Source organism: Rhea americana, unplaced genomic scaffold (assembly GCF_003343005.1).
Source record: "Rhea americana isolate MKP2758 unplaced genomic scaffold, rheAme1 scaffold_8, whole genome shotgun sequence".
Classification (NCBI taxonomy): Eukaryota; Metazoa; Chordata; class Aves; order Rheiformes; family Rheidae; genus Rhea; species Rhea americana.
Genome location: NW_028186978.1, coordinates 900,800 through 927,289, shown reverse-complemented (window position 1 = coordinate 927,289; position 26,490 = coordinate 900,800). Strand labels below are relative to the sequence as shown.

The following is a 26,490-nucleotide window of genomic DNA, read 5'->3' as shown; positions in this document are numbered from 1 at the left end:
GAACTCKGCACATGATCTATCTAAGAAAATAGCTTTATTGGTGACACGAGATTCATAAAAACGTTAAAACAATGATGAGGACTGTGGAAAGAAGGCAGGTCAGAAAGACTCTAATCATAATATGAAGCTGGCAGCTCCAAGATGAAATAACAAAATAATTCAAACACCATATGCTTAAAATAACAATCTTAATTCTTTTTTAGATAGGCTGTGAACTGATAGGAACTTATCAAAACAAATGTTATCAGTCTAAAGCACAAAAGCGGCTAAAAAGAAAGCAGGATAATCTGGATATAAATAAGTCTGTAAGACATATTAAGTCAAATTTTTTTGCTTCTTCCTCCAAAAGCCACATGAAATTCTCAAAGATTAGTAGATAGCAGGCTGTATGGGGGTTAAATGAACCAGAGTTTACTTCTTCTTCCAGAAGACTGGTTACTGCTGCTGCATATACTGGTGCAATGGGGAGATCTAAAGATTAGTTTCAAGCTTGCCCTGGGCTGAGCACAGTTTTACAAACAGCATGATGGAGTCTTTCCCACATGAAAAGTGAATGCAAAATATGCCAAACAAAAAATGAAGCTCTATGCAATTTTTCTGCAATAAGAAAAYTGAGACAGAAAATAACGGATTGGGTCCAAACCTACCATTAAATTATTGTACTACAGTTATACATTCTACAGATACCAGCATTAAAAATTACCTGCCTTTGAGAGAAAAGTCCTTGGGGTTGTTTCTCTGAGTAACAATCATACATAAAAAGGCCTGAAAATTTCAGTCAGAAAAGTCCAAACTAATATACACAGTCTGAAATCTATTTACACTCACTAAGGAGCAAGAAATCTCCTTTGGATGACTTTTGAGGTGACTTTTTTAAGGTTAAAACAAAGCAAATTTTGTTGGCGTTTGAATCCCTATGCAAGCCAGCAGGAGGTTTGTAAACAGAGGTTAAAATAATAACAGCACTCAACAACATCTAAGCATGTTTCCTCTGTCCTTCACAGGCAGTCTTGTAGTAACATTCAGAACATGGCAGCCATCACGCCGCTGCGAGAGCCCACGGGTAGATGCTCCCCAGCTTTGCTTTTGCTGTATTTGTTTGCACTCATGGCAGAGTTCTACTGACAGATCATCAGCAGCTCATTACTTCAGGGAGTCACGCTTCAGGAGGGGGACACCTTGAAATGCCACGACCTTTCCGTGACAAGGAGAAAATGTCACCAAAGAAAAGAGAAGAAAGAGACTGAGGATTACAATTAATGAAAATAGGTTTAGTTTACTTTAATGTAGTAATGGAGTTTTTAGTGGAAATAAAGTTTCCACCTGAACAATTACATTTTTAAGAAGATAGACACAGAATGCAAACATTTATCAAAGTCCATGGGGAAAAGTCCTGCTCTGTTACTCTAGTTGGACACTGGAACAACGAAGTTACTCTGTCTTGAAACTAGTAGAGCAGATGATGAGGCCCTGGCAGTGGTCAACATATTTAGTGTCTCTTTTAGAATTTTTAATTTAAAGCTACCTCTTCAGTGTATGTCAGGGTTGGAGAGCTAACATTTCACTAGACATAAATGAACTGACAGCTCCTGACATTAGTCCCTTGTGAAGAAAGTTCTGAATTCAGAGGCAGCTTCTACCTTTGGAAATATTTAAATGAGAAAAATTGCCACACAGTTAGGCTGAGGAAAGATATTAGTGGAGTTGCCTGAATTCACACCAGCTGAAGTTTTGCTCCAGATAATCTTAAAACCTGGTGGCTCAGGACTGAAGATTTCACATATAGAGTATTGTATATGCAATACTCTATAGTGCATATAGAATTTTACTTCATCTTCCTCCCAAATAGCCTCAAAAAACTTTGAGCTGAATTCTCTTTTGTCCTGATTAACAAACGGGGCTGCTATGGTGGTTTCCTACTCACCCTGCTTAGCTGTAAAGTTGTTTGCTCTACTGCACGGTTTGTTCATCCTCTTGCAAACTGATGGGGCTTGGCAGCTGTGGACAGCCCAGTATAACAACATGAAGGAGCYCCAGCCTTGACTGCCCTTCGTGGCCAGCACAGTCCTATATTAAGAAACCAGCCCTCAGTTACACAGTCATCACTGGGTGCAGAATGATAAAATAACATGATAATAATTGAAACTTATGAAGCTGAAATTAAAATTGGTAAGTTATTTTTCACCTAGAAAAGCATCAGGAAAACACRACAGAAGCTGAACACAAATAGTTTGTAGACTAATTGCTAGATAACTATTTATTGGCATTAAACTCTTATTCATTTGTAAATTTAATYCTTTAATGAAAAGATTTCAAACACAGTTAAGATGCAAATAGTAACAATCCCTGAAGCTGCTTCAACCAGTAGATGTTTCTACCCATAGGCAGCAAAGGAGAATGCACAGCAGAACGTTGCCTGGTCTCTCATCTCCTGTGTGCAGATCCCAAGCAATGTTGCAGTACAAGGCCATATGTCTCAAACATTTGCAAACTTCTTCCTACTCACCAGTAACAGAGTGTCAAGATTCTCCTTTTACTCCATGCTGTGAGCTGGCAGAGGACCCTTGCAGCAAGTTGCAGGTTAATTCCTTCTTACTTTCTGAAGGAGATGTAATTTATTAAATTCCACTTGAAATAGAAGGGAGRTGGTATTAGCCTACAAAGAGCAGCCAAGCACGAGAAGCAGACTTAATGTAAAGTTTAAGGTAAAGATGATGGCATGTTTACTTGAGGTAAGGCTAAACTCAGTCTTTTATAAAGGAATCCTGGTTGCACATTCAGTGGTTTTCTAAACTTTACTAACTGTATATTACTTACATAGCAGTGCTTTTTTAATCCAAACACACACAAAGGAAGAGTAAGAACTCACTGCCATGCCCTGTTTCCTTTCCCAGACTACATTTTTCAGAAACTTTTTGTGTGTTTCCCAGCCTCGTGGACAAACATGTTTATACAGGACAGTACTTTTACAGCAACAGACATTTACAAAGATGAATTTGTAAATGATTACAAAGATGACCTCCTGAGGTCCTCCAAGSAGGATGGTGAACAGAGAGTGTATTATCTACTTTCACAAATAYGAGAACTGAATCTAGAAATTATGTAGCTAAGGTCACAAAAGACATCCATGTCAGGGCTGAACTCCTGGGGTCTTATTTCAAAGCATGGAAACATATACTCTTTCCCCAGTGGATAAAAAAAGACATAAGCCATAACATACACATACATCTGCCACAACGGAACCCCTCACACCTATTAGAGATTCCCTCAGATAACAGAAAAGCAATAAATTACAGACTATCCGTTCACAGCTATAACTAACAGGGAGAAGAAAAAGAGACAAAAGATCCAAAGCTCCTTCCAGCTGCACAAGGCTCTGTCCACACTTATGAGGTGAGAAAGTGGAGCGGACTCTACTCCATACTGCTCCCAATATGATTTGAAGGGGAGACAGCACTTCAGAGAAATCCTGATACTATCAAGTGATTAACATGCTCCGCATGCTCATGCAGAATGCCTGATCACTGTCATGTGCAATTTTCCCCTTTCAGACAGCACAATTTCATGACTATCATTCTTAATCTTTTGTTCTGCTCTGAGACTGAAGTGCTATTTTTTATGTATTTTTTAAATAYGTTTGATTCACAAGTGACACTTGGGATATTATCTTCTGCAAAAAATTGACACATTCCAATAATTTTGAATTGATTTTTAGATTAAAGTTCTCAAAAATTGTAAGTACTTCTGTACTCTAGACAGTCTCACAATCTTTCCCAGCTGAAAGATACTTAGAAATTCTTAATGCTCAAGTGAGTTTAATTACATATGCTATGGATCACTAAAACTTTTTCTTTTTTTTTTCTTTTTTTTAATCTATAAACTGATGACTGTCATGAAGCAACTGCAGTACTTATACCCATGCCATGGGTAGAGCACATACCTAAGRAATGCTACTTTATGATACATGCATTCTTTGAGAAAAAGGTTCCTTAGGTTTTTTTTTTTATTATTCTTAACTTTTTACCTATTTTTTCAGCATCTATCTCTGCAGTTCCATCCCTTTTTTTGAGATTCCTTGAGCCATCCATAGCTCTGTGAGAAAAATTGTCTTGCAATTTTTCCATTGACATTGATGCAGCCACATTCGCAGCTCACAGCACTACTAAGGAAATTGCTGTGCTAATCCATATAAAAAAGTGTTTCTAGACTGCTGAAGGAGAGATTTCTGTCTCTTTCAATGGCATATGCAACTAGCTCATCTAAGGTCAAGCTTCTTATTATTYATTCTTAATGCTTTAATTTCTTATTTGAGTATTTCTAATCATCTTTTTTTCTGCACTACTCCTCTGTACATGACTTCYGCCTTCCTAACAACAATGTGCTCAAACCGTACAGGAAACCAGGTTTGTTGCAAGTTGTAGTCAATGTAGGTTCTCCTTCAGCTAGGAATGAATGCAGTTTAAACACTGAACGCAGTAAAACATCATTTTGGAAAATACGATTTCAAGAAATCATTGTCTTAGATGGATTTGGGATACCTGATTTTAAACTCCCTTTGATTTTTATCGGCCTGTAGCGACCCAGTAAACATGCAGCAGGCAAACAGAAAGGCATAAAAGTTTTAGCTATTAGCATTCCTGCAATTGTGTTGTTCTACTTAAGCAGATCTATTAATACTGTTTTGGTGCCATGATATATTATCACAACACACAACCAAATAACTAATGCAAAGTCAATCTTCTGTAGCTGCAAAATATTTCCCATACATTTTAAGTAGTAGCTTGTAAGAGACTTGGGCATCTTCTCTATCTATTTCAGCATACTGGTCCAAGTTCCTTCCTAATCATCATATATCCTGCAGTAGGTACCATATTAAGGGAAGATTTTCATCCTCTGAGGAAAAACATTTTTAAAAAGTCTTAGAAATAAGTTTACTCAGGAATCTGAAAAATTATGTCAAGTTTTCTAACAAATCACTATTTCTAGTCACTACCTTCTTCTCACCATCCCTAATTATTCATGAGCATTTCTTGATCTTGTAGTAACACTATAAAGGCAYGGGTTTCTTCACCTGATACTGTGGACATGTGGGGCATCAGATTACTTGTGCAACATCTCTATCCCACAAAAAAAAAGAAAAGCTTGAAAGATAATGCCCCTGGATTCAGTTGATCCCCTAAGCCAAGCATGAGTTGACATCTCTCCTAAAGGACCCAAGTCTTTAAAATACCCTTTGTAATAGCTGTGACCTCTAGCATTTAGCCTACAGCGCTCCTTTCTGAGTGTGGCTCATTTGGTCTAAAACTCCTACTGTGATTGAGGACAGAGGGGGACACGAACAGGGGAAACCCAAGGAACTGGAACATAACATAATGTTGTGTTCAAACAATGTAAAATGCTAGGTCCATAGACTTGTGATATGCAGTGTGGTAGTGTGGCTCTAAACTGAGCTTCACAACTTCAGTTTTAGAATGCTTTTCAGATATGTGAGTAATACTTGTGYGGACAAAATTTGGAAATCAGGGTATAGATGATAAATGTTGAGATATTCTTAAAGAAGTGTCATCTTTTTATTTCGGTCTAGAAAATCACTCCACACACGTATTACAAACAAAAAGCTGTTTTCTTTCATATTCTTAATACAGTTCTGAGACAACAGCTCAGTCAGCTTTCCAAAGATAATGTGCCTGATGAGGGTTTTTATTACTAATGTATTAAAAATAAGATTTTTGTTTGGAAAGAARGCAAATTAATTTTAAGAGATACTAATCGCATCTGGGAAGGGAGAAAATGAGGAACAAATATGCTTGTTTTTGCAAAAGTTTGTGAACCTGAATTAATGTTACAGGCTCCCCTGCTGCCCCAGATCAGGTGGATGTTGGGAAACCTCAGCACTTTGCTCCTCTTTAATGAGTGCTACATGTTAAAGTAACCAATAAATATTTTAAGATATTAAGAAAACTGGCTTTTTATCAACCTGTTTTTTAAGTAACAACATTTACATCAGCAGGCTGAGACAGTCACTGAATTAAAGGAGGCTGAATCATTACTGATAAGCAAATCCTGAGCTCATTGGTTTAAATCTATGCATAGAGTAAGTGTGTTTACCCCAATATTTTCTTTTGCAACTATACAGCATACCTGAATGTAGTTCATTGTCTTTATTAATAAAGACATAAATAGTAAGGCATTAATAAAAAAGCTTCAATAAGAAGTAGAAGCTTTTTTTATTTATGCTGCCCTATAATCTTGCACTTTCAAATTAGATTGGCTCCAAGGACACAAGCTGGTATGGTGYCAGCAACAGGGACCAAACCTCTGGACTGCACAAAGTCAAATAAAACACACTAGCATAGAATAGCATAGGTACATGCAATCTTGTATTTATGCTGGCTATAGAATTTAGATGTAGTGAGAGATGCAGCATGTCTGTGATTAGAGAGTTAAATTTGTAATTAAATACCCATTTGAGTACAAAATTAGACATGTCAGAATACCCAAACAGAGAGAGGTGAATTTGCAGGTGAATGCCTCTGCATCTCACTGCCGAGAGATGAAATGCTTATAGAGGTCACCAGTGCAAAACCAACATGCATCAGCTCTGATTACCCAGTGGAGTCTGGGCTGGCACACCAGCTTCCTGGTATGTTGGTTCTGCAGCAGTTTACTGCCCGTTAATCAGCAAGTATAAGTGGAGGGCACTGCAGAACACCAGTCTCCGACAATAACGTTGTGCAAAATAAGACAAAAKATTTGACAAAAACGGGTAATTCCATGCTGCTAGAATAGCCTTCTTTGTTCTCTARCAAACTTCACTTTCGCTCTCTTTTTTAACCAAATGTCTGCAAACAAGGATTTTCCAGTACAAGGTTTTATGCTGGTTTTCTGGTGACCTTAGGTGAAAGGAAAGGTGCATTTGCTTTGCCTTTTTTAGTTAGCAGAAGATTTACAAATCTGGTGCGGTAGCATAAGCACAGAAATAACTGACAATACGGCTGTTTGTAGGCTTTAGTARCACTAATAATGGAATTCAACAGCAGTAATAACCATTTTCAGCCTGGTTTGAATTCTTTTCCTTCATAATATGAACATCACATTTAAATTTTAATAATAACCCATTTATATTTTTAACAATTTAAATTGTTACAGCTGAAACAACAGGATACTAAAGACCATCTCAAAACTACCATTATGAGTCCACAGACTAACGCTGTCTCCTTTTATGACACTTGATCAAATTGTTAAATATTTAACAGTATATTGACTAGAAGTATAGAATGGGTCAATTTAGTTTCTTTCTTATGCTGTGTGAATAGCAGGAGCAGTGGTGTATCACTAACAATAACAGCAGCTAAAAATTTCATCTGCATGGCAGCTCTGATAGCAGGTTTTCATATGTCTCCTAAAGACCAAGTTTCATTCAGTTTTCCCAAACAGAGGACAACAGATTTCAGGTTGGCCTAAAAATTGTTGTTTTCTAAATTTTCTTTTTTTCAGCTAGTTAAATATAAATTGGCTTCAAAGATAATTAGATTATTATAAACCATCTTCCTGCAGTTTGCTGTGCCACAAGCATCTTACACCCAGGTTTTTAAGATTAGCCAACACTCAAACTTTGCTACTCCTAAACTGACTGCTTCTACAATGTCTACCAAGTTCCATTTCACAACAAAAATGCCATTTCACCTGTTTGGTATCTGGAAGTAGGTGTAAACCTACTTTCCTACCTATATCCTATTACAGCTGCTATGCTCAGATATGTACTTTTTATTATCTTTCTGTACCAATTTAGGTCCAAATAATTGAGTTTAYTAATGAATGACTCCAAGCTGTCCTGCTTCTGTATCAATGAAGCAGTGACACCACAGTGTGGCCTCATACCTTAAGTATCCCCCAAATTCTTTTTAAAAATTAGTCTTTTTGGACCACCTCTGATGTAGTTCATCACCTAGCATGTATCATTCCACCTTAAAGTCCCTTTTCCAATTAAGATGCACCCACAAACAAGTCATATATAGTATTATGCAGCTGTATACAGCAACAACCTGTTTGACTCTAAGGTGCCAAAGGGCTCTGGCATATGTGGAGGTGTGAAGCTCCTAAACTGAGTTCTTACAGACTTCTCTTCCCTATTTCTTCTTTTACTTTGCCCTGGAGGTGGTAAGTAATAAAAAATGACTATAAATCTGTCGCTACTTAATCTATGAGAGGAACATTAGGAATTTGCCATCCTACAAATCTAATTCCACCCTGAAACTTATGAATAACTTATGGTACATTCAGAAATGTTTTTAATGGTTATAAAGATCTTCTAAATTTTAGATGATGAAAAGAACTCCAGATTTACATGGAAAGGAAAGTGTAATAAAATCTCATCCCACACAGGACTGTGAAAGATTTGATACTGTACAATGTACAACTGTACAGTACAGTTCAGAGGCAAACTGTCCATTGAACATCCTGAGACATCTTATGAGGCCTCACCAATTGTCTTCTTAATACTTAATCAATAGCAGTCTGAAATAAATAATTCCCACTGAAATCGGAGGACTTGGTGTGTCAGACTGGGGAAGTAATCCTAATACTGCAAAGGTATTAGTTTCACCAGTTATAAAAGTATTTTCTTTGAAACTTTCAAGCAGAAGTTGGTGTAAAGTGCACCCCTCTCCTGAGGGTTTGGTGGCCATGGGGAGAGACCCCCAGACACATGGTGGGGTACCACCAGGGCCAGCCCACAGGAGGTGCTCCACCATTCGGCCGTGCCTCACCTACAGCATCCCCTGTGCTGCAGCTGTGCCCCTGCCTGTCTACGGCCCCTCTGATCTGGCCCCAGATTTGGTCCTCCGAGCCTGGCAGTGGGCTGGTGAGGTTCTGCCTTGCTGCCATGGGCAGCCCCCACCACCACCCACCCCTGAGATGCTCTGATCATTAGCCTCTTCCCTCTAATTTTTCTGGTGCATTTACATTTGCTTGCACATTTATCTCAAAACTCAAGACTTAAAATTCTAAAAGAATATGACAGTCTCTAGGTTGCAGTTAGTCTTTTGAAATTCTTCAAGGAAAACTCCCTGACCTAGGGACTTGTTTGATTTTTAAGCCCTTTCCCCTATGAAATTCCATCTCAGTTGGTAGCAAATGTAAGGCTTGCTGCTATGCGCTTGTGCCCACAGGARCACATTCTCTTCCAGGACGTGGAATGAAATCCAAGATCCCTAAGTGTTACTCTTCCTCTTCTGCCAACTGGAAAAAACCCTTATGCCTGAGGACTGCAAGCTCCTGAGACTTTCAAGGTAGGGAGCCCAGGGCTGTCCTGAGGCAGAGCACTGTATGACACAGCTAACATTCAGGTAGGGGCACGAGAGCCCTGTTAATTTGGGAGAACTTCTTTCATGAACCACTGCCAAAGACATTTGCGGGGCCGCTGTCTCTTAGTGAGCTTTTGGCTCAGGGCTCAAACAATAGCAGCCCAGCTCAAATTTAATGGATTTGGAGTATTCAGCAAAGACCGTAGTACACCCAATTGGGACAGAAATCAGTGATACAACGGCCATACCAGACTTGTAGCAAGGGCTTGGAGGATAATCCTAAAGCGTATAAATTGGGGAATGCTTTATTTGCAGTCTTAACATTGCCATTTTAAATGCAGCTCTGTGTGTCATGTGTGCATGCCCATGTGCACGCATGCACATGTAATTATGTCACAGATGGCATTTCTTCCATTCAAATCAAAACAAAAAGCCTGTCTCTGAAAGTATGTCTTGCATGTGAAATCAACCAGGTAGAAAGTGGCTTAAACTACAGGATAAGAGTAATTTTCTGTTGAATTACACTAGAACCCAGACTTTAATCAAAGCACATAGAACCTAGTGTCTGACTTCAGTTCAGACAGTCCAAACTTAAGGATTTGTTTTTCTGCTAGTACAACTAAGAGCAGAACATGGCCCACAGCCTGTTGAACAATAAAAATCAAARAGATGACAAGGGAGAAAACAGAGTTTGGTTCATATCAGAGCACGAAAGTTGTCCTGAACTATTTGCCTTGCAGCTCTTCCTTCGTTTTTGTTGTTGCTGTCTCAGATTCACACTGTGCCACCTCTAATAACTCACCTTAAGTAAACAAGCATCAAAGTAAAACATAAAAGATGTACACTAAGTGACACCAGCAGCAACAAGTTCAAGTTCAAAACAACTTTCTTCCAAAGTCTCTGTTTCAGTACTATCCAACAGCCTCCTGTTGTTTAGAGATCCCAGAGGAAGCCTGTTTTACTGCTCACTTGCCATTTGCTCAGCATGCAAAAGCTGCTTCTGTGCTTTCCCCTAGGCTATTACGAGCATTTTACAGGGCAGGAATACCTGGTAGGGTAGGAATACACTGACACCACTACGGGAAACAGAAGAGCAACCTGTCAATGCCCTTTGTGACGGGAGCCAAAGCATACTCAGCCCAGAAGCAGAACCAGCTGCATCAGTCAAGCACAGACTTTACGTATGGACCTTTGTAACTCCTGTCAGCGCCCAGCCCTCCAGGTACTCCATGCTTAAATAGATCTGCCGGCAGAAGTTTTGCTAATCACAAAAATACTAATTATAATATTATATGCAAAATAATTGAGCTTCCTGCGATATTTCCCCAGTTCTCCAGTTCTGCCCTGGAGCTTCGAAAGCCTCATTGTTACAACTCCCTATATCACAGCTCCCATGCCTGCCTGCTCAGTGTCCTGGCCTTTGATAAAATTCCCTTTTTCAAACAGAACTAGGTTCTCAAAACATTCACAGACTTAAGTGCAGCCACAGAGCTGTTAGCTTTACTTCAACTCTCTTTATTTTTATACTTCTTTTAAAATGAACTACTTTCTAATAACTACCTCAAACGCAAATCCTAGAGCTTTTACTTAGCTTTGCCTGAATAAAAAGACGCAGCTAGCTGACGGGAGAGTTTGCCCCGGCAGCTCTTAGGATTCTGACAACTGAGCTGTGTAGGTCTGCCTCTGTCCCAGCCAGACCACCAGCACTGGGATGCTGGTCCTGGCTATGGGACACTCGGTCTGTTCAGCTCTCCCTGGCCAGGTTTCCTCCAGGCCACAGAGAGGAGAAAGGAAGAACTGGTGAAGGCGCAGCTCTCACTCCAGTGGGGATTCAAGACAGCTGAGGCATGCATCTGATCTGGAGAGCTGGGAAGGACTAAGGTCATGGACTTTTAGAATATAATTCCCCTAATACTACCATGATAGCACACAATAACTACAGCACAGTAACAAGTAGTATATATAATACATAAGCCTCTGTCACAGTATGTTTTACTGCATCTTTTTAAAGGTCATCTTCTGCTAATATTCATCTTCTGTTACTGAAAACAGTTAACTGAAAAGTCTGCATTACAAGCACAGTCAAACAGGACAATCTGAGGACATGTTGTGGGTACTGAGGCATGATAATCCTGAAAATAATACCCATTATAGAAATGCTTACTGTCATAATGCTTTTCAGTAGAGCTGAGCATGTAGAAGGAGATGCATASGTACACAACCAAGTTTCCATCCTTTCATATGTCACTACACAGGGAACACAGCCACAGCTACTGTATCTCCCTACACGGGCCAGTGCTAGTTGCCAGCTGAATGGGAGGACAAGTGACTGGTGCAGTCTTCAAGACTGTAATGATTCACTGTGGTTGAACTTCCAACATAACAGTGGGGAGCACGTACTGTAACAGAAGCAGGCAGTGAAGCAACTTTAACAGCAACACTAACAAAAGGGACGACTCATATTCTCCCAAAACACACACTTACACAAGACCTATACCACCAAGCTATCACATGTGTTGGATATGTTAATACTGTTTTCTCTAGGGTCCTCTTTTCTATAGAAACCTGTGGACATTACACATACATAGCAAATATAGCACTAATCAATCAGTATCTTCTGATTCTCATTCTAGGCAGGATCTTGTTCGGTATTCTTTAATAGTAAGACTAATTTTTAAAATTATGCAATTCTCAAGAGACATCTTCTACATCTAGAAGTACCTTGCAAGAGAATTAGACTCCTTAAGTCTGCCTCAAGTACCTCTTGAATGGGCTCAGTGGRAAAAAAATAATTTGGCTTTATTTAGTTCACTCGTCAGTGGTAGTGTTATCTTTGGGGGCACATCTGAGTATCTCAAATGTGAYTTTTCTTTCGGCCTGGCTCTCACGATGGGTTTAAATAAAAAGACTGAAACTGCAGCTCAGCAGTCTAAAACTGGGGAACATGGGAGAAATAATCTGTATTCCCAGCCTCAGTAGTGCTCTTATCATTACATAAGGTGACAATAAATAAGCTGTTAATGGTAACACATTGCAAAAAGAACTTTACTCACCTTCCTCAAGGGGTAATAGCCTTTAAAAACTGATTCACAATGACAAAAATTGAATTTCTCTTTCCCCCAGTATGTTCTGCCTTTCATAAAAAGCCTTTTTTATCACAAAATTCCTGTCTCCATTGTAGCCGCTTAGTTCATTCTTTCTGAGCATATGAGAAAACTGGAAGTTGCATGTATCTTCCTAGCCCAGGAAAGATGTTTATGTATGTGCATGTAAGCCCTGGAGACTCAAGTCATGCCACTGGAGGCCAATTTTTCTTTTATTTTTTGAAGAGTGCAATTTAGAAAGGGTGTCATTGTGCAGACAACTTGCAAACATAATGTCAGCACATGCTTTCAAATCATGGTATTGGCTTCATAACTGAATTTACGCCTAAAAAAAAAAAAAAAAAGTATTTTTTAATCTTACCTAAGTCTCTGCAATGATCTCGCACAAAGTGAAAGCCATATTCTGTCAGCAGCTACTGTCCTGCTTTGGGGGAACTAATTATGGACTGGACAGATGTGCAGACACACGTGTATGGATGTGTGTGAKCAGGTGGATGCTCAGAGAGCCATCCAGTCTGACAGGCACTCACAACCTGATCTATCACTCACAGGGAGCTCATAAAAGCAATGCAGTGAGCTTGCAGTCTGTGCCATGGATTGATACTCATTTTGTCTACCTTTTTATTCTATGCAATATATCACAGTAAAAAAAGCATTCCAAAATAAGCCTCTAGCTGTCCAAAGTAACTTCTCTTGGAAGTTAGCAAGTGTAACCTTGCTCTTGCTCACGTCAAAAGTTAACGTGTCCTGAACACCTGCGATCAACCTTTGTGTGAAAACTCAAACTTCATACTGGCTCTGTGAAGTAAACTATATATGTAACTCATATATATTATGTAACTCAGTTGTTCATGTGAGCTTCTAATTAACCTCTGGCATGTGCTGATATTCATCTATTACTCTTATGTTTGTTTTGTGTACTGTAATAAARGCACAGAGCCACTTAGCTGAAAATGCTAACTAATTGAAGAAATACATTTCCATGTTGTTTTGGATCTTTTCAGAGGCTAACATTTTTTGTATTTACACACTTTAGGAAGAAGCTTTAATGACGAGAAGAGGCTATTCAGATTTAAGCATGCCATCCTTTAAATGAAATATGATAGTATATTACCCATATCCTTGTCTAGCATGAATTATGTTTCACAATATAATACACCCTCAGGAATTCACTAGATCTGAAAAATTAAGAATAATTTCAAAAAGGCATGTGTATGGTATCTCGGATACATATACAGAACATACATACAAGCTTTTTAAAAATAACAGCATAAGCAAAATATATTAAAAGAACCCCACACAGTTTCTTTTACTGMTGATAAATGAGAATGTATTTTACCTTACTATGACCATATCCTACTTGTTTCCTTGAAAATACATGCAGACAACTGCCAAAGATGGGAATTTTTATAGTCCAATTCAAGCTGCTGGTAAGAGGAAAAATAAGCCACAGATGGCTTGCTCAAAAAAACCAGCAAAGCAAACAAAAAACATGCGTACATATATACTCCAACCAAAATTGCATCTAGCATAAATAAACAATAAAATAGGAGCATGCCATTTAGCACAGATTTCTAGTATTTCTAGATTATTTTTAAAAAATCTGATTACAATACTACTTCTTTTGTATAACAGCAGATTTTTATAAAAAGTTGTAATTTCCTTATGAAGCCATAAGTGTCAGCCAGAAAAAAAGAGGGGATATATTTGGTTTATTCCATTTCCACCTTACCCATGTTCTTCAAATTTAAAAGCAGATTATTTAGTTCTCCTTTGAAGTATAGTTACAATAAAAATAAAATCTTGGATGTCTCTACCTAAGACTAAATAATGCATTTCTAGTTTACTGTCTTTCCAGAGGCAGGGCTTTTGTTCTTTTCTCCTCTTGCAAATTTAATCCCTTCTTCCTTTCCTTTCCTTCCTTCCCTTCCCTTCCTTTCCTTCCTTCCCTCCCTCCTAGATATAATGGTTTAAAAACAAACACTGCTGGCCTTAACAGAATCACAGATGAGGGCAGAAAGGTCCTCCAAAACCAAAACTTAGTTCACATCACCATTTGAGCTGACAGTAGATGAACACGAAGACAGTTTCTTTTATCCAGTACTTCAACTTTTTTGAATCTGAAGTGTTGTGAGCCAAGAGACATAAAAAATATTTTGCAGTAAATTAAACAGATAGGTTTTTCTTTAGAAGATACATACAATTTTGAGAGCTATGCTTGCTATATAATCCCTTATCAAACCACTACCACTATTGACCATGACTCGGGGCAGAGTTTGGACTGCTGCAGTGAAGGAGCAGCCCCTCTTCCATGGCTGGTGTAAGGCTCACATTCACTGTGACAGATTGGAAACCTCTCCTACCCTGAGCTGGAAGATGCGTTGTCCTTACTCAAGGACTCCCAAACACAATATTAACTTGCAAACTATGCATGCAGTACAAGAAGCCACCAAACWGTGGAAAGACATGTTTACATTAACCTACACAACAAGTCACACATACTCTTACTACATACACCAGCAAACAAAGAGAAAAGCAAGGTAAAGTGGTATCAGGCTTCGCTCACAAATAAACCAGTAACACTCAGCTGCTCTTTGTTTCCAAGAGTAACTAGAAAGTGATTTGGGCTCTGTCAAGTTTCTGGGAGGTGTACCAGGAGCAGGGTTCCATAGCCGTCAAAACCAGTTGTTCAGTGTCTTGTTCTGCCATTCTTCAAGCCAATTATAGAGCTCAGTTCTTGAAATACATGACAAATACGTGACATCCAGGAACTGTTAATGCTTTTTTTTAAATCACCTCTGACCTCTTCTATAATTTTATGTCTGTTATTTTCACAGTGATTAATCCTATGGAACAGTCCAAGGGAAAGCAGCCTGTGAGAACCAGGACCTACTTCATAGATCTTTCTTTCATAGGTTCTTCACTTACACAAGAGACAAATGAATGTTCCCTCCAATTACAGGACTGATATCACTGCAGAGAACAAAGTTTCCTGACATTATCCTAAAGTTTTGMAAAATTCTGTTATTAAGTTTATGAAATCCTTTTTTTCTCCACTCCTGATAATTGCTAAAGACTGTATTAATACAGACCAGGGCTGCATTATATTCTGAGGGGTACTCATTATGAAAAGCAAGAAAAACAGAAAAGTAGTATCTTTAMAGAGGGATAAGTAGACTCTTTGGTTAGATACTACATCTTCCAATTTGAAGTTTCTGGTGCTTAATACAGCTGAAGTGCAGCACAAACAAAAAAAGCCAAATCAATTTTCTTCCTAAAAGAAGAAAAATTGGTGTCTCTATGTACRCCCTAGGAAAAAAAGAAGGCTACAACTTGGTGCACAGCAAAGGACAACTGTTCACTAAGTCTGGCATCCATTTATTTTAAGGTCTTAACAAATCCCACTTGGTCATTCCACGATAGTCCCGTCCAGTGTACAAACACTGGGTTTACGTTCTTGTTATGCCTTTGTTCRTAGCTTTATTTCAGACAATTTTAAAATAGACTCTTGCAAGGTCTCCTCCACCATGGCTGATTACACAAGTAAATCTACTGACCCACTAGACCCAGGTTGGCTAGGTAGAGCTTTCTAGCTCTAAAAATGTTTCCTCAGAAATGGCAACATTTACATGCATTTCATTTGTTATGATTTCCATTTTCATTTTACTAATACTGTGACTGCCAGTATTAATAACACCAAGCTCTTCTCCAAACCTCTTCTGTTTCCTGCGGGTTCTCCCATAAAACCACACAAGTAGTAACTCATCTTTTAAAAATATTTACTTCTTATGTTGGAAAAAAATTATTTCTGTTTCCAGTTACAGGTACTTTATGAGTATTTTCACATAGTCCAGATATTCTGGGACACAATCCCAGACCTTTCTCTCATAGGTCATAAGAACACATCACATTTTACAATGTCTATGTATTTACARTAACTTCAGCAACTTACTTCTAATCAAACTCTGATCCACTTCAGATGTTGCTAGCTTAAGCAAGCCAGATTCACCCAGATTACGGTAACAATTTGCTCTAGCAAGATAGTCCAGCGATTCCTGGGAAAAGATAGAAATTCATACAGTACAGCTTTGAAATAAGACCTAACATAAAGAATCTGAATTTAAAGATACAATCTGAGAAAGCCATAAGTCAACGAGGATCAAAAACTATAATACATTTAAATTTAAAGATGCTTAGGAACATCTAAGATGTTAAACTGATACTTCAATTACTTTAAGTAAGCCTTATGTTTAGGAAAGTATTATGGCTCCCTAGAGAGCTAGGCTAAGCTAATGCTAGATGAACTGGAAACACGGAAAGAGTTGTTTCAAAGTATGATGGTTCATAATTTCCCTTCCTACATTATTTAGATGAGCAGTCATTTATCCACAAAGCAGAGGAGGAAAAAGGAACCTCAAAGATACAAAAAGATATGTACACTGGTTCAGCAGGAATTCAKAAGACATGATTCACACTTGGTTTTTAGTCGCTTGGCAGCACAAGCCTCTAGATAGACTCACTTTGAAAGTTATGAGCTGAGAGCAAGATGTGAAGCAAGTCATCAAGCCACCCACAGTGTCTCCTTTCAGTCCAACCTGCAAACTCTAGTAGCAGGAGAGCTGAAATAGTGGTACTGTGCTGGGAATTACCAATTCCAGAAATTAGCTTCCTGCTTATTCTTTCACTTGTTTCAGCTGGGAGTCCCTAAAAACTATAGCTTATTCCACTAGCATATGCTGACCCATTGTTTCTCAGAGAATGACATCCAGCAGAAACCCTTTGGCCCTTCACTGTTCTGTCTGTGTCTGACACTACTAAAAGTATTTATTCCATACACTAACCACGCAGAGGTCAGCACCATTCAACATACATATCACATTTTACAACTTCCATGCAGAGAACAAACATTAGGGCTCAAAACCACAAGTCAATTGGATAACCTTCATGGACTGCTGAGGCAAATATAAAGAATCATTCCTTTTGGAAAAAAAGATTAAAGTGACTTYTCAAGAAAGAGCTGCTGTTCAAGCCCTAACTTACGCTTTTTCCATGCTACAAGCTCAGGAAAGCACATGATCTGGTAAATGTCTTAGGTGGTTAGTTCTTGGCTTGTAATACATATGCATAGCTACCAACTGTCACCAGTAAGAGGCATACATATGTTCAATCATCTTTCTCTTTTGTTTTACTGCCCATAAAATCTTTACAATATTAACATGAAGWAATTCATTAATAATTTCATTCATAAATAATTTATTCTTAATTTAACAGTTAATTCGCTAGAAAAAAATCTGTATTTAAACGTCTATTAAACTTGTATTTTAAAATGGTCATCTGCTAATTCACTAACAGCTGCCTTAATACGAACTGTGGGAAGGYTGAAAATACTAAAACTAATTATCCTCCATAAAGTTATACTGATCATATTTGTAACTAGAAACAAAAATAAAAGTCATGATATTTTTGCCAGGTTAGAGCACTTGGATTATTTGCGAAATTTGTTTATAGTAATTCAGCACAAGTTGTCATAATAATATAAACATAGTGAACTTAATCATATGTAGCAATGCAAGTTTCGTGTGAGTGATTTATGTGGTAAATAAGAATTAGACTTAGTAAAGTTAAAAACAGCATAGCCAGTAAATATATAGAAAAGGTATAAAGYAGATAATAAGTTTTAAAGATACACRAACAGTTGGGAACTTTCACCCAGGTGATATTTCTGAGCACCATACCGTCTTAATTTTGCTGTGCACTTTCAGGAGGAATGAGGTTAAAATAACTTTGATTTTAGCAATACCAAATGTTAGGCAAAAAAAAAAAAAAAAGATGTAGAATTAAGTAGGCCTACAAGCTCCTACAAAATCTTTTCTGGGATTTCAGCATCAATCTAGTAAAAATAACAATCACTAATTGTACTGTAATTGATCTTATTCAAGGAGGTTRGGTGTGAGTTGTTAGGAACCTAGGGTTTCAGCAGACAAAACATGACAGCACACTTTCTTAGCTTTGCTTGTTCCTCCCACTGGTCTCTAAATCATAGAATCATAGAATCAGTGAGGTTGGAAGGGACCTCTGGAGATCATCTAGTYCAACCCCCCTGCTCAGCAGGGTCACCTAGACCATGGTAGACAGGGTTGCATCCAGGTGGGCCTCGAAGATCTCCAGAGAAGGAGACTCCACAACCTCTCTGGRCAACCTGGTCCAGTGCTCYGTYACTCTCRCAGKGAAGAAATTCCCCCTCACGGTCAGGCRGAAATTCCTGTGGTTCAATTTCTGCCCATTGCCTCTTGTCCTGTCACAKSGGACAACTGAAAAGAGTTTGGCCCTGTCCCCTTCACGCCCTCCCTWCAGGTACTYGTACACATTGATAAGATCCCCCCTCAGTCTTCTCTTCCYCAGGYTGAAGAGGCCCAGCTCTCRCAGCCRTTCCTCAKAGGGCAGGTGCTCCAGCCCTCTGATCACCTTCGTAGCYCTACGCTGGACTCCCTCCAGTAGCTCCATGTCTCTCTTGTACTGGGGAGCCCASAACTGGACACAGTACTYGAGATGAGGCCTCCCCAGGGCTGAGGAGAGGGGCAGGATCACCTCCCTCGACCTGCTGGCAACACTCTTCMCAATGCACCCCAGGAGACCATTGGCCTTCYTGGCCASARGGGCACATTGCTGGCTCASGGTCAACTTGTTATCCACCAGCACTCCCAGGTCCTTCTCTGCAGAGCTGCTCTCCAGCAGGTCAGCCCCCAGCCTGTACTGGTGCMTMGGGTTATTTCTCCTTAGATGCAGGACTCTGCACTTGCCTTTGTTGAACCTCAGGAGGTTCCTCTCCACCCAGCTCTCCCACCTGTCCAGGTCTCTCTGAATGGCAGCACAGCCCTCGGGTGTATCAGCCACTCCTCCCAGCTTGGTATCATCAGCAAACTTGCTGAGGAGGCACTCTGTCCCCTCATCCAGGTCATTGATGAAATGAGCTCATCCTTTTCATGATGGGAAGTATAAGATAACTTTAAGCCAGTAAGAGATCTGAGCTGGAGTTTCGGGTCATCTCAAATCTTCTCATTACAGAGTGTACTTTAAAAAAGGTTATAAACCCCTTTAAACTCCAAAATCAGGCTTTACTAGGATATAAACTGCAAAAATTACCTTTTCAGAATAGAGGATACTGAATGAGTAGACAAGACAGAAATAAAAAGGGCTTATAGATCTCTCCCCTGCAAGAGATCAGATCCTTTTTCTCAAGTCAGCTTTGAGTCCAGCTCAGCTCCTGTGGGATCTCCAGGAATAAGCTTCCTTCCCACCACTAAAGAATTCCTTACTTGTCTGTGTTCCCACTAAACCACTGACTCCCTCCCTGCCTACTAGGCTTGTTTGTTTCCCCCTTTCCACACTCACAGAATCCAGATTACTCTCATGCTCGAAACTGTAAAGGTTCTCCTTGTAGCACAGACACCAGCAGATTTAAACGAAACAGGAAAATTTGATTTTATTTTGTTATTAGCACTTGGGGGACAAAAAGATACTTGGGAAACTGGCAGAGCTGTAAATAYTTGTAGTGCAAACCACTAAATTCTAATCTGATAGTCAAGCAATAGGTTTTTTTCCTCATTATAGGCTTATAACTCATCATATTCCTGAATTATGCACAGAAATTTCCTTGTTATCACTGCATAGTTCCAACAATTCTATCATCTCCAGAGTCTTCCCAGTAGCATGGTTTAGTATCACACATCTTCCTAAGTCTTATCTTTCATTTGAACCAAACTCATTTAGCTCTGTGATGTCTACACCACAGCAGAAACACCATTGTTTTTGCTTATAAATGGTGCCTTTCCATGGTACCAAACCAAGTTCAGAATCATAATAATAATCCCATCAATTAATGTTTAAATTGCACTTAATAGTCTTATTCTCAATTAAAAATCTCCCTTCTAATAAAAGGCATAGCTAAATATGAAAAACATACTTTGTGGTAGGCTTGTAAATGTTAGATATAAGCTGCATGGGAAGCATTATTAATGTTTTCTGGACTCTTTATTAGAAATTGTTTCAAAGTTAAAGACCTTTACACCAATGCCTTGCCTTCCCTAAGCACATTACGGACAAACCTGAATTATTTAAACCRGGCAGAATGTAGTGCCAGACACCAATTCAAAACATGTAACTCATGGTCACCGATAGTTAATTCAATCTTGTTGCTTTTTGATGCAGCCTTTTATAAAAGATCATATAAAAGACCTATCTAAAAAATATCAACAATAGGAAGAATAGATTTATTTTATTCCATCTTCTGCTGCACTCCTGATGTAATTTCTAGCTGGAAGAGAGGAGAGTTGGGAGACAGTCCAGAACATTCCTCTGTAGGTTAATGTTTTATTGCAGTATGCAAAAAGTTCCTGCTAAAAGGGAGCACATAGATGTGAGGAGTCAGAGATATGTGATCTGACTAAATAGTTCTGGACTTTAAAGAAAGATTCTTCCAGAACTGAAGAGCCCATGAGTCTGAACACTGTCAGAAGAGAGGGCAAGGCATGAAAGTCAAAGTTGGGCTGGGTGTTGGCTTTGTCAGCCTTTTTCCTGATTTCTTGATTTAGAGCAAAGTAGCTACATCTCTGACTATAACTTCTAGGTCTATCTGGTGAGACACAGCAAAAAGGGTCAAGTTATCCTAATTTGCCAGATATTTCCTTGTCTCAGTCGTATGACGCAGACAACACWGTGACTTCAGGTCCCACTCAGCATTTCATTTTCTTACAGTCATGAGGATATCCTTCCTTTTTGTACCTTCTTATTGCTTTACAAGGTCAGTTTCTCTATTTTTCTAAGTGTAACAGCTAGCTTGTTATTATTATCTTGATAATGATCAACCTATATATTCCTGTTTTGGATTATAACGTTCTCTCACACCACCACTGTGCTGTACATGCACACATACGTACAAAATCATGGTAATAACTCCACCATATAAAAGGTATTACAGCCAATGTTCATGAAGACATTTGGACTGAAGTGTAAAGATACCATCAAGATGGAAAGCATACAGTGTAGAAATAATCTCTCAGGTATTCTAGGTACATAAAATATTGTGAAGAACATCTACAGTTTGACCTTCAGGCTCAAAATAATATCCAGTCTTTTAAAAAATGGTTCAGGAAGCAATAAGTCATACCTGTAAGACTAAGGGAGGAGGGATTGCATGGCCCCCTTTTTTTTTTCAATTTTCAGGGAGAAGAATAAGCAAAGAAGGATAAAAGGGGAATAAATAATGGAATGTGTTTTTAAATGATCACAAGAATGTAATACAGGTAAAGTCTCTTTGCTTTAATAGTAGCACTGTTTCTATATATATTTCTATATGACACTACAGAACCTGATGTAAGAGTTTTGCTATTCACACACTTTTTTATGCTTAAAAAAAGTTTAAATTCTTATGAAAATAATCATATGAAGATGATCAATCAGAGTAAATTCACCACCTACTTTGACAACTAAAAAATCCCCAAATAGACTGTACAATTTGACTGGTAAAAGAAATATTTTATGAAGCAATCAAATACCATCAGAATGGACACCGAAGAACCTCTTATAACACAGAAGAGACAACTGCCAGCATTTAAATCCCTTTTTTCGCCTCACTGTGAGTTTTTTCAGGACACCACCTTCAAGCTACAGAGAGCAGAAAACCAGATGTCACAATAAATATCTTCCAGTATGAAAACACGCCTGTTGAAAGTATTGGTAGTAACAAAGCCAACCCAGCAGTAAGAACATTTTAAGTAGGTAAGTAGGAAGATAAGCCATTTACTATTTCCACAGTTTCATAGTTGTATTTAAGACAGCAACTGATAATTCCAACTCATTATTAATCTCTGGCTTCAGCAATGTACCCATTATGAGAAAAATCTGCTCTGACTCAAAAGTTCTGCCCTTACCCTTCAGCTTTCCAACACAGCTGTCATGTCCAAGAATGGTTGCCTCCTATTAGATCTGCATGCAGTGCCTCATCACTGTTCTGTTGCAGGTCACTGAAGGCTTCTCTGTCCAGGAGAGAATGACATGATACTGCAGTTGTCTATTAAATCAATTGAGGAAGACATTAAAGGAACAAAGTGCTTAAAATATTCATTAATTTTAGCAGCACATATATCTTCTTAATTAACTTTGTCACTAGATCAAATTAACAAGGGTTTAATGACAAGTTAACAAGTGATACATTAATTAATTTAGGAAATGAATCATTTTCTGTGACTTTTAAAATTCACTTCTAATAAAATAAATTCTGATATGAGCTATCCATGATGTCCTTATATTTTCTGTGTAATAATGAAGCTTGAGCATGAGGATAGGATGAGGATATTTGAGTAAAAACATTAGCCTGATTAATTCCAAAGAACCACGTGAGTTCTGAAGTCAAATCTTTCTTTTCAGAAATTCTGCATTTGTTCATTGTTTGCTAACATTTTATTGGTAATTTTAGTATGCTTCCATACCACGCTAAAATATGATCAAGTACCACCCAATTAATGTTATTTCTTAGACTTTCTCAGTATCATGCCACATATACAACATCAGTTCTACATAAATGAATAAATAAACAAATAGAAAGCAATCATTATAATAAAGGGCCATTATTTTGGCAATAGTAGCCTAGACTAACTTCCCACATAAACAAATCAAATCATCATGCAAGAGAGTCAAGCTAATATTCTCCTAGAAATTTTTAAGATATGACACTTTCTGACTGGTGTTTGTGTTCCGCATCTAAAAATTGCACAAAACTCATTTTTGCATTTAAGTTCCACATGTCTTTTCAGAAGATGAAAGGCCATTTTTGGTACACATTTGGGATGTCAGTAGTCCCAAGAACTAGCAGATCAGCAAGAAGCAGGGAGTTCTGCAAAAAGGATCTCTCTGCAAGGGCTTGTGTGATTCACTGAATGCTCAGTGCTTATTGAATGACAACACCTGTGAATAAAATATAGAGAGATTTTTTTTTCCTCTGATTGATACAAAGTTTTAGAAAACTGCCAATCTTTGCCATAGAAAGCAGATCTGTAAGAAGCAGGACTGAGAGGTACTACCTCAGTCACTTTTCTGAGGTTGGCACCAAATAGAAAGCGAGCATAAGCCCAGGCACAGGCAGAGGAGGATCTCTAGCTGTCCTGAGATGCGGTGGGGAGGTAACGAATTGACATTACATTGCAAATAACCAACTGACATTACACTGCAAATGCTTTGCCACAGATCTGGCAGGAAGCAGTCATCTCTTCCTCCACACTGACTTCTGGAAAAACATAATGGACATCCTACCTGAGGTCTTCGTCTCCAAGCAAATGTCATTTTGTGAGCAGCTSAAAAAGAAGTCTCTGAAAGTTTAATAGGTTCTAAAGTAATAGTGATTGAAACAATAGTTGGAAGTCTGATATGATTCATTCTGTTATATTTTTGAAAGAACATCATAATAAAAGTTAGACAGGCTAGCTTTCTTTTGTTTTATTCATATAAATCCCACATGAGCTAAGGAATTGGTCTGCTTACCTCTGAAAAGTATAGGAACTCACCTGACACCTGCAGACTTCTACACTATTCTGTTTTAAGGAATAAATATTTATTATAACAAATTAAATCAAGAACAGTATTAGAATGAAAATAGCAGCAGTATATTCTGAGGTTTCTCTGAATACCCAGAACTTTCATGTATGTAGAAGATGCTTGCCCTTTTACATCCTCTGGGCTCTTTAATCAACCTTTAATCAACTTTAATCAAAATATGAAATCTTAGCCATAAGTTTTGACCCTGTAATTCTTCACTGCTTCCTAGCTGGCTCTTGAGTTAACATCAATCATCTTTGCAGTCTTTAAAGAGTCTCCTTACTTAACAAACCTCTGATGATTAACTACTGATATGTTACATCTACTTCCAATTTTCAGTGAGTGCTTCCAGTCTAAGTATCAAGATATAGCCCTGTGCCTACATTTCTCCTGAGTGCTATATTTTTGCTTCTGGACTTATGAGCAAACACCTACATCCTGCTTTCATAGAGCTACTCAGAGGTTGCTTTATGTGCAAGCACGAACAGGGAAATGAAGGAGTTCTTCTCAACCTAAGAAGACTTAAACTTGTATCTCCTGCTGTCTAAGAGAGCATCCAAGCCACAGCTCACAGGATAGTTTAGACTGCATGACTGGATGGCTCACCTAGATCACAGAACCCAGTCCTCCACAATAGCAAGCCACAATGCAACAGTTAAATGTTGAGGGGAAAAGGGAGACACAGAAGGAAAGAGAATATCCATTCCATATGTTCACTGAGGACCATGAAATAGTTCTAATACCTGTAAAAACTTTAGATGTATTGTAAAACACAAAGACCACAACTTTAAAAGTCCACACATTGATCAGATGTGCACCAGGTCCTGGGCTCATTAAAATAACAGGTAATTCACTGACAGAGCCGAAAGGAGTAGTAAATTCACCACACTTCTCTCCTTGGTATTCCCTGTTGCCCTGAGCCCTCTAGTCATTTTTAGGTACTTAATTCAAATCATTCTTTGTAGAGGTCTTCGGTATCGTACTGTGGGCTTAGCAGAAGGTACCCAACAGTTAAACAAACAGGTGCCTAGAACCACCTTGGTATCAAGATCACAGGCTCTTCTAAAAATCCACCTCTCATATTCAGAGCATTTACATGAAGAGAGGGGTGACGATACTGAGAATGACTACCTCACAACTGAGATTATAGTCTGCAAAACTTTGCTCATTTGCTTTCTTTTCTTCTTATCTTTCCTTTCTTTCTAATCTTTCTTTTCTTTTAGTAACTCCACTGAACTCAGAAAACTAGAATTCACTTGAAGCTGTCCCAGTGCAAACCCCTAACAACACTAGCTATATAATGGAGATATAGAAAGGCAAACAAATACAGCAACAATTCTGCAAAACAATGATTTCCCGAGCTATTAAAACATGCTACATTTGCACTTAGTTATTAAAAAATTCTCCCTACAGTTGCAAGAAAAAATTATCCTTCTTTAATATTTGGTTGTTACCTTTTACTAACAACAATCTGTAATATCTTCAGAGGGAGTAGTGAACAAGAGAGTCTGTTTTTTCTGCTGGCCATAAAAAGAACATTGTGAATCTCCTGTTGAAAAATGAAAGAAAGATATTAGACTTGTTAATAAACTTCCTACTCTGCTCTGAAACATTTAAAAGAAATTGTGTTTTTTTTTACTGATATAGAAGTGAATTACCCTTTTTAATTGGGACCTATTGGTCTTTCAGTAATATATAAAGTAAGTAAAAATATTGAAAATTGAACTTAATCTAGCAGTGACAAAACAAATGCAGAAGCAGTATCCTGGCACCTCCCACAACTCCTATTAGCCATAGTTCATACTTTTTCCTCTAAAATGTGAAAGGCATTTGTAGAGTGTAGGTGTAACACCCAAAGAAATATCTATGTCATTAAACTAATGGAGGTTGTGAAGGGTGCAGATGACTTGTGACCACACGGCCTATTGAGGTAGCTTCTCCAGCAGGCTTGCTAGACTTCACATGGCGGTGACCAACCTACAGAGGCAGTCTTGCAGCGCCGTAAATACAGCGTTGCTATTGCTTGTAACAGCCTTTTGGTGAAGCTAAACACACAGGCATTCAGACTGGTCAGGCTCTGTCTGGACTTATCCTGGCCTGCCTAGAGCTGCGTTTCAACTTGCTTAGCAGCAATTATCTAATGATCAGGTAACTATTACCTACTTTGTTTTAGCCTTTGCTGAGTGCAAGTGTGTGATATAACACACACACACACACACACACACACACACACGTCTCCTAATTAACAGACAGTAACGACAAGTAGATACTCTATGCAGAATGAGCTGTCTTTACTGGACTGCAGAATAAAAATGCAGCCCAGAGGCATGTAGGTATGGGATGACAGCAGGGCCCCTGAAAGTACAGGATGACACTGGAGGCTCCAGGGCTATAAACAACTCACACGAACAATTACTGGTCGTCAGAGGAATGCAGCCTTGGGAGTGCAGCAAAACTGATTTTAGAGGCAACAAAGAGAACAAAGAACAAGC

At 38.5% G+C, this 26,490-nt stretch overlaps 2 long non-coding RNA genes across 2 annotated transcripts in view; both read right to left on the bottom strand.

Moving 5' to 3' along the window:
* Positions 1-22,500, bottom strand: LOC146585465 (uncharacterized). Its single transcript, XR_014897981.1, has 5 exons — positions 22,339-22,500; positions 16,362-16,464; positions 2,507-2,656; positions 1,925-2,067; positions 1-1,194 (listed from the first exon to the last, which is right to left on the bottom strand). It is a non-coding gene; the product is annotated as an uncharacterized LOC146585465 (long non-coding RNA).
* A 694-nt stretch (positions 22,501-23,194) lies between these two features.
* LOC146585464 (uncharacterized) overlaps positions 23,195-26,490 on the bottom strand; it is a 48,034-nt gene continuing 44,738 nt past the window's right edge. The window contains exons 5-6 of the long non-coding RNA XR_014897982.1: positions 25,453-25,547; positions 23,195-23,371 (exon numbers count right to left, since the gene is read on the bottom strand). This is a non-coding gene — a long non-coding RNA (uncharacterized LOC146585464). The remainder of the gene's footprint in view (positions 23,372-25,452; positions 25,548-26,490) is intronic.